This window comes from Globicephala melas, chromosome 3 (assembly GCF_963455315.2).
Source record: "Globicephala melas chromosome 3, mGloMel1.2, whole genome shotgun sequence".
In the NCBI taxonomy this organism is placed as follows: domain Eukaryota; kingdom Metazoa; phylum Chordata; class Mammalia; order Artiodactyla; family Delphinidae; genus Globicephala; species Globicephala melas.
In genome coordinates, this window is record NC_083316.1 from 47,764,106 (window position 1) to 47,773,123 (window position 9,018).

Here is a 9,018-nt window from a genome sequence, read left to right on the forward strand (position 1 = left end):
CAGATATTTTGTACCTGTCATTATTGTATATGTTCATGTAGTAAGATTACTCCAGTCCCTGGTGAAATAAGGCACAGTATATATACTATGCCTGTAGATCAAGCGTTTGAAACCCAGAACATTACAAAGATGTTTGATATGTAACAAGTAGTTATTTGCTAGTAAAATTCTTCTACTGCTTCTAACTTTTATGTTTATTTTAAAATCTTGTACTATAATCATATCATTCAGAACTAGGGAACATAGGAAATCATTGTGTGGAACTGCATCCCAAAGTCTTAATTCTGAAAGCTATCTTGTGCCTTTAATAGCCCTCAGAGTATAATGTGTATATTTGGAATCTAGATTTAGAAGTGAACAAAAATTTACTGGTGCCAGGCTATAAATATAGTTCCCTAAACCATCATTTAGACACATATCGTAGTCCCAAATTCATAAATTGCTTTTGCTGAGTTCACAGTTTATGTTTTTACACTTAAGTCAGGAAGTGAAACAGTCTGAAATCCAAAAACTCCTTTCTGATTCACATATGTCCCCTTGAAGTGTAATAAATAATAGTGGTGCATATGATGAGTTTCTAGAGGCTTTGAATTTTTCTTAATTGTTAGAATTGACCTTGATCAACTAATTTTCTGTTCTCTGTAATAAGATGATAATACCTGCCTTCATACAGAAAGTTGGACCAATGTCCTCCTGAGATTCTTTTCATCTCTAAGTTTCAATATTCTATTGTAGGACTTACTGCAGTTGTAGACTTGTATTGTTAATGAGTATAGGTGTATAAGAATCTGACTTAATCTCTTGTTCTAGGTTCATATTTGATCATGTTGTGTGGACCAAAGAAATAATTTAATATTTTTGTGCCTAGGTTCCTGTGTCCATAAAGTAGAATTAATAATACCTGTTTTTTGCAATACTAACTAGTTAATAAACATGTAGCCTCTTTTTTATAAGAGGTTGAATTCTATAGAATTCATTTGTAAATTGATTGTTGGGAGCTTACACAGATTCCCAGGGAATTATGTTATAAATAGTGGTTATTTATGGCTATTTGACACACAGCATAAGTGGAAAGAGTGTCTCTGCATAAAAATGGTAGAAGATAATTCTCAATACTAGTAATAAAATAGTAAAAATTAAATGAAATTTTGATCCCCTGTACCACAGTAAGATTTTATAAAAAGTGATAATGATTGTAAATAGTGAAAATGAATTTGTCTGAGTCCATTTTTTTTCAAGTTTTTATTTCCTACACGATGTGAATGCTTTGTCAGCACTTTCTGACCATCTTACCATATATGCAGTCCAGGAATCACTGTTGCAGTTGTTTTCAAGTCTGCTAAACCTTTTTATACCACAAGAAACTAAAGCTACATATGGGTCTATAAATTATTCATGTGTGTATGCAATGCATATGGAATATATTCATATACAGTAATCTGTGATGTGCCCCTCTCCCCTCCTTACTGTCTGTAGAATGAAGTACAAACTCCTTAGAGGAGTGTAATGATTCCTACCAGTCTGGTCCAACCTGCTGTGTAAATTTTCGACATGATAGAGGACCATTTATTTCAGACCTGCAGCTCTAAGAGATACCTTCTTACTGCAGTGGTTGACATATAGACTGGAACCAAACTACCTGGTTTGAATCCCAGTTCTGCCTCTTGCTAGGATGAAGAGATGGCTATGAGAATGCACCTCACAGACTCCCGCTCTAAGGAGCTTAATTGTCCAAGGGCCCCAGCTGCTGTGCTCAGAAATCCATCACTGTTTTGCTAACTCTTTGCTTCTTTCATAGCTCAGTGACTGAGCGTAGTAGAGATACTAAGGCCTGCTTCTGGGAGACAGAAGACTCCTCTCATGGCCAATGAGTGGTCAGGGACTCCTCCAATTGTCTTGCCAAGCCTTCCATAGGCTACACTGCAGTCTAGGACACTTCTACCCAGTCTTCCTCCCCTCTCTCTTTCACTTGGGGTCAGACTTGCATCATGGTGTGACAGTTTACCCAGTCTTGCCCAGCTCCTTCCCCATTTTCTCTCACAGATATTTCCTCTAATAAAAATCTTACACATTTAATCCCATCTTGGCCTCTGGGATGGTAAAAGTGGGATTCAGAACAGATTCATTACCTGGCCAGAAGATGCCACCCTGGTGGGTAGATGGGGCACTCACCACCCCTGGCGTAAAGTTACAGATAAATTGTTAAGGTTTCACCAGTGTTGACTTGAGACAATGTCCTAGTGGAGGGGAACTGTGGTAGGTGTGATTATGCAGGTATTTGAAAAATATGGGAGGAATAATACCTACAAAGAAAGAGTTGGCTGATTACTGCTAAGTTGTATTGGAGCACTGCTGAAGGAAAATGAGAAACAGAGCTGTTAACAAGCAGTTAACAGTTAACAGCTAAGTGTGAGAGCTGTAGAGCCTCTGTGGTAGCTTATAGAGAGGGCCTTGTCACCATTGAAAGACAAGACTTGGTTGAACTGCAAGCTGAAGAGCCAGCTAATTGTTGATGTCACAGAGCTCCAAAGACATTTGAGCATTGAATGTTTTGCCAGGATGGGTCTGTTAACGTGAAGGTGGGGAAACCTAGAATCCTAAACATTAGATGGGGTCATCCAATGGATGCCCCTGTGACTCCTGGACTCTCAGGGCTTGCAGTGGTAGTAACCTTTCTCTAGTGAGAACTAGAATATTTGCTGTGCTGGAAGATGCTGAAGAAGCCCCTTGCCCCCAAGGCAGTAGCCCTCCTCGCCAACACTGCCCTCCTCTTTCTTTCCCGGCTGTCAAGCCAATAATTAACCAATAACAAATCCAGTCACTGGTAAATCCCAGCATAACCCAGCTGGGACATGCTGGGCCTGATAAGGAAGGAAAGAGACTATTCTCCTAAAAAATTCCATGGTTTAACTGACGTTACTGGCAGGAACCAGGAAAGGACTCCTGGGATTGGATTTTAAAGGTGTTTTTTCAAAGGGGTGAGAATATGGGATTAGATGAATAAGAAATCATTGACTTGGGCGCACTTTCTCATGTATGGGGGATTTAACACCCCAGCAAGAATTCTGCTATAGACTGAATGTGTCTCCCCAAAATTCATATGTTTAAACCTAATCCTCAATGTGATTTGGAGGTTAAGAGGCCCCAGAGAGCTAACTTGTCCCTTCTGTCATGTGAAGACACAGCAAAGAGACAGCTGTTTACAAACCAGGAAATGGGCTCTCACCAGACACCAAATCTGCAAGCACCTCCGTCTTGGACTTCCCGGCCTTCAGAACTGTGAGAAATAAAAGTTTGTTGTTTAAGTCACTCAGTCTGTGGTCTTCTGTTAACAGTAACACAAACTAAGTCAGACCCTAGTGTTCAGGGGAAGCTTGCTAATAATGGGATGGCTTTTAGAAAAATACAGCCAGTTCTCAGCAAAGTGAAAAATGTCTGAGTAGTACTGGCAGACTATAGAGGAAGGAATAAAGACGCTGAGCAAAGTGGGCATGCCAGAACAGAAGACGCATCAGAGGATTATGCTCCATGAATGTGCCCAGAGGATACACCATTCACCCAAGGCCATCAGGAAAACAGTGGTGAGAGAGGCACCAACATCACTAAGAAGTTTGCAGGCCAGGGATGGAGGTAAGAGAAGCAGCCACAGAGCTGGCTCATTAGCATCCATGGGAATAATAGAGCCCTGAAGAAAAAGAGGCCAGGTGGTGTTGCTTAACTGGCAGAAGCTAGAAGGCCACAATTACCATAATGACTGGCAAGGTCATTGCAGCCAAAGGAGCTTGACTCAAAGGAGTTGTGGAGACGGCTAATAGAGAATAGTCTCCCTAGGGGGAAAATAGATGGGCAGTCCACAAGGGTGCTCATTAATGTCTGTTACTATATAAAGCAAGAATAGAGGAGCTGGAGGCTGAGGGCAGTAATTGCAATAAAAAGTCATGATTCCCTTGCTTAGTTCCCAGACCTAAGACAATTTTCAGATCCAGAACTGAATATATGAAATATAGGTTCATATAGGAAATATGAACCTAGTTCTTCCTCCTAGGAAATATAGGTTCCTAGGAGGAAGAACCCTACCACACCATGGCAAGTACATAAGTGCATGGCAATTCTTCTCAAAGGACTCTAGGGCTATCTATTTGAGTGACCGTACCCTGGGGAAAGAATAATCAGGTATTTTGAAGACTATTGATCACGGATCAGCATTGATGTTTATACCCAGAGATGTAAAGCAACATCACAGCTTTACTGTTAGAATGGGAGCCTACCAGACCAGGTGTTCTTGCTAAAGTTAGTCTCACAGTGGGCCCACTGGGTCCATGGACCCACCCAGTGGTCATTTCACAGTCCCCAAGTGCATAATTGGAATTTATATTTGTGGCAGTGGGAGTAACTGCTGCACTGGTTTCCAGGTCTGTGGAGGTAGGAGTTAGCATAGTGGGGACTGCCAAATGGAGCCCTCTGTAACTTCCCATCGCTCCTTCCAAGACAGTAAGTCAGGCAAAATATTGTATCCTAGGGCAATGGTGAGGATTAGTGCCACTGATCCTTTAAGACCTAAAGGACACAGGGGTGCTAATCCCAATCCTAGTTTTTTGATTTACCAGTCTGGACCCTAAAGAAACTGGATGGATCCTGGAGAATGACTATATACTATGGATTTAACCAAGTGAAGACCCTGATCACAGTGGACTTTCTGTGCTGGACTCTGGTAGAACAGATTTAATAAGGGCTCAGATACATGGTATATCACTGATTTGGCTATACTTCTTTTTTTTCCATTCCAACTGGAAAAGAGTATCAGAAACAGTTCACATTCATGAAGAACAGTCAGCGATATTCATTTAGACTGAATTTTGCCTTGGGGCTGTGTTAACTCTCCCATCCTGTCATAATATGAAGAAATATGGACCACTTAAATATCCCTCAGAACACTACTTTGGTCCATTTTACTGACAACATCATGCTGACTGGACACATGAGCAAGAGGTGGCTAGTATGCCGAAGACCTTGGTAAGATACATACACTCCAGAGGATGGGAGATAAACACTATGAAGCTTCAGGGACCAGCCACTTCAGTAAAGTTTTTAGAGGTCCAGCAGTCAGAGGAGTATCAGGATATCCCCTCCAAAGTGAAAGACAAATTGCTGCCTCTTACAGCCTTTACCACAAAGAAGGAGGTAGGGCACTTTGTAGGCCTCTTTTGCTTCTGGAATCAACACATTCTACAACTAGGAAAAGCTCTGGCTTAGGTACCAAGTGACATGGAAGGCTGCCCCCTTTAAATAGGACCCAGAACAGAAAAGGGCTCTGTGACAATTCCAGGCTTCAATGCAAGCAGCCCTGACTAACAGTTGGACCATATGATCCAGCAGATCCTAGTGGTGTCAGTGATGGGAAAAGATGTGGTGTGGAATTTATGGCAAGTCTAGTGGAAGAATCATGACACAGACCCTTGGGATTCTGAAGCACTGTCATGCCATCTGCAGCAGATAATTGTATGCCCATTGAGAAACAGCTCTTGGTATATCACTGTGCCCTGAAGAGACTGAACACTTGACCATGGGACACAAACCTGTCCATCCCCCCAGTCCCTATCCAACTGAGTGACAGATTTTCTAACTCCATCATTCCATCTATATTTATTTGTTGACATTCTGATAAAAGGAAATGTTTCCCTTCTCCTTCACTCATTTATTTATAACAGATGGATTCATGGCTTCTTGGTTAACATTAAAATCCATTACCATCATTATTTATTTTGATGTTCTCATTGTCCTAGATTTGATCAATGGGAGTGCCAGGATGTGTCCTCTGTGTGTCAGGAGCCCCAGATGTGTCATGTCCTCATCATTTAAGCCCTTTCTTACTTTTTGGTACAACCAGATGTTCTCAGCTCATCTTTTACTTTCCCTGCCCCAGCCCTGGAATCAATCATTTCTTCAAGGAGCTCTGCTTGCTTTTCATGGAAAATGGTATCCAGGAACCATGAGCTGAGTGCTAGGTTTGCTCATTGCTTCTCGTGTGTCATTGCTTGTAGTTCCTCTCAGCAGACGAATATGCATACAAATATCTATATCTCTGTACCTATTAAAAACTACCAGGTTATACTGGTACCATCAATTCCAGTCTATCACTACTTTTTAGTCTTCTGTTTTTTCATATTTGTAACTCCATCAACAGAAAGAAACCTGGCTACCATTATCCTCAGTATATTTACTCATTTGCTCAAGGTTAGAATGCGTGAAAGGTAGTTTTAGAATTGCTAACTCATACTACTGTGGGGGGGAAAAAAAAAAAAACTTACTAAATTTTTAGATGACCCGTCTGTTTTCAACCAGCCTTTCAGTTTGGCAGCTAAAAAGCCATCTTTTAAGTAAGATTAATCAGTTCAAACTTAAGCCCCAAATAAGTATGTCTAGGCCATGAGCATTGAATGGCTCAGGGAATGAGTGGTTAAAGGGCTTCGACAGTCCAGGTCACTAGCATTAATCCTCATGGCTGCTGTAACTCACAGTGGTTGAAACAGAATTGTTTATGTTGGGTAATAATAGCTGATCATGGCTTTATCTTCCATGTCTTAATATAATCAAGTCATGAAAAATTGCTGCTTCAGCTAAAGGAAAGGGTGGATTTCCCCTCAGTGGTGCTATTTTATCTTTTGAAAAGCAAGCTACATAGATTGTTCATAATCATTTCTGCCCATGTATAAAGTACTTAAAACACAATTTCTCAGTTACATCTTTTATAACCTTGCATTATGATCATACCCTTTTAAAAATCACATCAGGTTTTATGGGCTACTAATATTTTTGAACAAATATTTAGGAAATGATTCAAGGAGAAAGGTGCTATCAAAGGGAGTACTCTTAATCTGGAAGGCTAGCACTTTCTCTCTGCACCAAAAACCAGTTGATTTTTGGGAGATGGCATTTTGTAGTTGGAATATAAATTAAAGTTTAGGATTTCGTGTAAATGTGCTGTTCACATCAGGTTCAAGGATGCAAGTCATTTGTGTCTTGACACAGATACTTTTGCTTTTATTACATTGTATTGTTTTACTAAATATTGTTAAGCCATTTCAACTTGCCATCTTAGCATTAAATGGTGAGTAGTCCGAAGACAACTGAAGTCTTTCGTATTGATGGGATCTTTAAGGAAGGCTTAAATTTTGGTTATTAAGATCAGTATTCAGTATTGTCCAATACATTGGCTTTTCCCTCTAAAATATGAAATAAAATTAAAATTGATTACTCTGATCAGCGTAAAGCCTGTGCATTAACTTGCCTTTTTTGCTTGGTATTTTACCTTTAGATTTACTGTTGCCTGCCCTTCACTAAAAACAAAATTTATGTTAAATACTTAAAGTGGCCTATTTTCTGTGAATTTGTATGACTGGGAAGATGTTCGGGAAAAGAAAGGAGCACTATCTTTGAAAAACACATTGACATACTTCATAAGGCTATGTGAAGCCTGGAGTTATGCAAACTGACCTCCCTTGATATTGTCTTGTATAAATGGCCTTCAATTAATATATCTATAGTTATATAATAAAACAAAAAATATAAATTTATTATTAGAAAGTATACCTGTCAGTTTACTTCTGGTTCATCTCTTTTAAAGCAGGTTGGATCAGTTTTACAAGGAAACCAATGATGTGCGTGCTCCTAATGTTAAGGCAGTCTGGTTGGGATTCCTTTAAGGTAGGTTAATTTTTAAGCCAAGTATCATTAAATGTCTGTGGTAGGCAGCTTCTGAGACGGCTCCCAATGATCCCTACTTCCTGGCATCCATGCCCTTGTTGTTGTTCTCTCCCGTTGAGTTTGGGGTAGACCAAATAACATACTTTTGATGAATAGAATACAGCAACAGGATGGGGTGTCACTTCTAGGATTAGGTTACAGGAAGATTCTGGCTTCCATGTAGCTCACCCTCTCCTGGCTCTCTCACTTGCTCACTTTAATGGAAACAGATTCCCAAGCTGTGAGCTGCCCTATGGAGAGGCAGGGGAACTGAGGAGGGCTTCTGGCCACCAGACAATGAGGAACCGAACCCTGCCATAACCACACATGTGGAGTTGGACGGAAGTTCTCCTTCACTGTCAAGGCTTGAGATGATGACAGCTCCAGCTGGCACCACAAATGCAGTCTCCTGAGAAACCCTGAGCCCTGCTGTGCCCCTATTCCTGACCAAGAGAAGCTGTGAGATAATCAGTTTCGGTTATTCTAAGCTGCTAAATATGGGAGTAATTTTTTACTCAGCCATAGATAATTAATACAGTGTCCTTTTAAAAAATAAAAACTCACAGGAGATCCTCAAACTTCATGTGTTCTTGGTGCTGTTTTAACTAGCATTTCCTGAGAAATAATTTAGCACAGTGGTTTTCAGTGACTAACAACATCAGAATCAATAGGGAAGTTTAAAAAAAATTCAGGTGCCTAGGTTTGCCATCAGAAATTCAATTTGAATTGGTCTGGGGTAGGATCCAAGCCTCAGTCTTTTAAAAAATTCCCCAGGCAATTCCAGTGAGTAGTTGAAGAATCACTGATTTAGTCTAAATCAACGTTTTAAGCCCTTCTGAGTGCCAGGCGTAGGCAATATAGCATTGAACAGGATAAGGAGCTCACCCTTCATGCATAGGTCAGGAGAGAAGACCAACATGTAAACAAACAGTGACGACACTGTGGCAAACCCTCTAGTAGAGTTATGTACAAGGTGTATAAGAAGCACAGAAAAGGAAACACCTAACTCAGTCTGATAAAGTCAGAAAGGGCTTGACAGAAAAAGCTGGTCAGCAAGAACATGGCAGGAGGGAACATTACAGGCAAAAGAGAAACAAGAGTAAAGGCACAAAGTTGTTAAAGAATATGTGGGGAGATGGTATGTTCATATTTGAGTAACATGAACTCCAGAAAAAAACTTCAGAAGGGTAGGCAGGAGTGTTGACAGAACACAAAATTAGGGTACAGAAACCAGTGAGGATGAGGACGTGACCTCTGGTGGTGGTGTAAGGGATG